Source organism: Hyaena hyaena, unplaced genomic scaffold (assembly GCF_003009895.1).
Source record: "Hyaena hyaena isolate Hyena2069 unplaced genomic scaffold, ASM300989v1 scaffold_100, whole genome shotgun sequence".
NCBI classification, from domain to species: Eukaryota; Metazoa; Chordata; class Mammalia; order Carnivora; family Hyaenidae; genus Hyaena; species Hyaena hyaena.
Window position 1 is genome coordinate 2380109 of NW_024080732.1, and position 3553 is coordinate 2383661.

Here is a 3553-nt window from a genome sequence, read left to right on the forward strand (position 1 = left end):
GAGGGTCAGAGGAGAGGGAGTCACAGACTGAAACAGGCTCCAGGCTCTGAGCTGGCAGTCAGCACAGAGCCCGACGCGGGGCTCGAACCCACGAACCGCGAGATCATGACCTAAGCGAAAGTTGGACGCTTAACCTACTAAGCCACCCAGGCGCCCCTTAAAGCTACTTTAAAATAAATAAAATAAAATAAAATAAATTTAAATTAAATTTTAAAGTGGTTCTTTTTCAGGTTTTCTCTAGTCACCTGAAACCACATACTCCTTAAATCCCCAAACTTCAAAACATATTCACTTCCTTCAGCTGACATTATTCACAAATAAGGAAGCAAAGAAACCCCACCTCAACAAAACCTAACATTTCATGGAGTTTAGGGCCCTCCAAACATCATAAAATAATATAATATAATTGCTCTCATTTGAAAGGTCAGTGACATTTAAGGCTGTCTCTGGTCAAAAGCACTCATCTCAGGCACAGATTTAATGGCAGCCTAAGCAGACTTGCTAATCCTTTGGTCCTCAGCACAGTTGCTTGGAATGAAGAGGTAGGCATGGTGCAAAATATGCAAATTACAAGTTCCCATGGTTATAGCAGACAGAAGGCAGCTGCAGCGGGCACGCTGGACTGGAGGCTGGCTGTACAGAGCTGACGGGGACTCCGGTAGGCTGGAAAAAAGAGAATGATCCAAGACAAAGAAAAGTCGAACTTTCTATGAATTGTTGTTTCTTTCCTATTTCTCCCCTTTTGTTATCTCCCTAATCTCTTACCTAACCTTTCTTCTTTTTGTTGTGGGAATGACCACAGGTCTCATTCAGCATTCCACAAAACATAGAAAATTTTTTATTTTTTTAATAACTGATGATAAACTTGCTGTCATGCTTCCTTGCTTAGGTACCTAGGAATGAGAAAGAGGAATCTATTTGATCTCCTCAAATAAAATATCCCAGTGCAATCTGATACTGCTTTAAATCTTAGACTTTTCTAAAAGCTTAAATCTCTCCCCTTCCTGCTCAGGGTAGTTTTTGCTCAGCAGCACCTGCTACTGCTGATGTTGGAAATAGTGAGCTGCAGGGGTTGGCATTCCCTGTATTCCTCATCTTTCTCATTATTTCTCTGTTTTTAACTTTGAGCTGCATCCTCTGCAGAAAGAGCAAAAGAGCTGGAGGGGAAGGAAACCATCTTCCTACGAGGCTGAAGGCAGTCCACAGAATCTAGAACCCTGGGTATGGTCACTCCTTTTTTGACCCCTGCTGTGTGCCAATTCTCTGGTCTGTTTCCTGGCATGATGATGCAGACTAAGCCACACCTGGGTATATTTGGGTGGAGGGAAGTGCCCATGACTTAGTCCTTGACCATTCTGCTTTTTGTAGTCTCTGCTAAAATGGGGTTGCAGGGTAAGTGACATACAAAATTTTCATCAGCAGCATTCAGCTCTAAAATGTAACCAATCCAAAAGATCATTGGAGGATAGTCTAACTTTCCTGTGGCTCTTGCCTAAGTACATGCTGTATCCCTTCAGGCTGGGCAATTCAGCTTTGTATAGTGATCACAAAGGCAAACTATAGGTTTCCTTCCTTTGGCTAATTTCATTTGGGTCACAGAAACCAGCTGAGTTCTTGCTTTGATACCCAAAGCCATGGAAAACTGGAATGGCAATATCCTCACTTTCTCTTTCCTTGGTGTGCTCCATACTATGGTCCCCTCTCATTTTATTGGCTTACTGCTGAGACTTTTGCCATCAAAAATATATAGATAAGCATCTGGAATCATTCCTTAATTTCCAGAAACATCCCCAAACTTTGGAGGACTTTTGTATAATGTGCTTAATTACTCAATTCAGGGAAAAAGAAGGCATACTGGCAGTAGTTTAGTTGGGCCTAACTGGTGGAGTAGATAGCACTTAAAAAAAGTATCATAAAGTAAAATTAACTTTGTATATGTGTATGTACATGTGCATGTGTACACAGTTCTATGAATTTTAACATATATATACATAAATATACATATATAATACATACACATGTAAATTTATACAACCAACCACCACCAAAATCAGGAATGGTTACATCACCCCAAAACCTCACTTGCACTATTCCTTTATAGATATACCTTCCTCTCACCCATAATCCCTGGAAATCATTGATCTGTTCTTTAATACAATAGTTTTGTCCCTTCAAGAATGTCATAAAAATGAAATCACAAAGATGTAATTTCTTGAGACTTGCTTCTTTCACGCAGCTAGTCTGAAGGATTTTGAGATTCAACCTAGTTATTAGTTATTGAATGTATCAACAGTTGTTGCTTTTTAATGCTGAGTATTCCTCTGGATGGGTGTTTCACAGTTTGTTCATCCATTTACCCTAGGAAGACATTGGGCTGTGTCCAACTTTTAGTGATTATGAATAGACTTGCTATAAACATTCATGTATAGGTCTTGTCTGAACATTAGTGTTCATTTCTCTAGGAAAAATACTCAGGAGGAAGATTGCTAGGTCATATGGTAAATATATGTTTAACATTAATAAAAACCAAACAAAACACAACCGCCAAGTTATTTTCCCAGAATGATTTCACCAGGTTTGCAATACACAAGAGATCCATCTTTCCTCATCTTTTCAGGATTTGGTATTTTCTCTGTTTTGTATTTATGCCATTCTAATATGGGTGTAGTAGTATCGCCTTATGGTTTTAGCTTGCACTTCCCTAACGCCTATCTTTATAACCTCTTTAGTGAAGTAATTATTCAAGTCCTTTGTCCATTTTTTTCTATTAGCCCATTTATTGAGTTTTTTCCCCTTCTTTCTTTTTTCTTTTTTGAGATTTGGTGTTTTTAAAAATATTTTTAAATGTTTTATTTATTTCTGAGAGAGAGATAGAGACAGCGTGAGCAGGGGAGGGTCAGAGAGAGAGCGAGATACAGAATATGAAACAGGCTCCAGGTTCTGAGCTAGCTGTCAGCACAGAGCCCAACACGGGGCTCAAATCCATGAACCGTGAGATCATGACCTGAGCCGAAGTCGGACGCTTAACCGACTGAATCACCCAGGCGCCCCTAGTTTCAATGTTTTTTTAAATATATTCTAGATATAAGTCCTTTGTCTGGTATGTGGCTTGTAAATATTTTACCAGTCTGTAGTTTATCTTTTCATTTTCTTAACAGTGTCTTTCGGTAAACAAAATGTTTTAATTTTTGATGAACTATAATTTATCATATTTTTCTTGTATAGATCATGCTAATGGAATATTGTGTCTAGAGACTCTTCGTCTAAACCTAGGTCATGAGATTGTTCACCTCTTTTAAAAGTTTTATGGTTATGGGGCACCTGGGTGGCTCAGTTGGTTAAGTGTCCAACTTTGGCTTAGGTCATTATCTAACAGTCCAAGGGGTCAAACCCCACATTGGGTTCTGTGCTGACAGCTCAGAGCCTGGAGCCTACATTGGATTCTGTGTCTCCTTCACTCTCTGCCCCTCCCTGGATCATGGTCTGTCTCAAAAATAAATAAACATTAAAATTTTTTTTAAAGTTTTATGGTTGTCAGTTTTAGATTTAAACT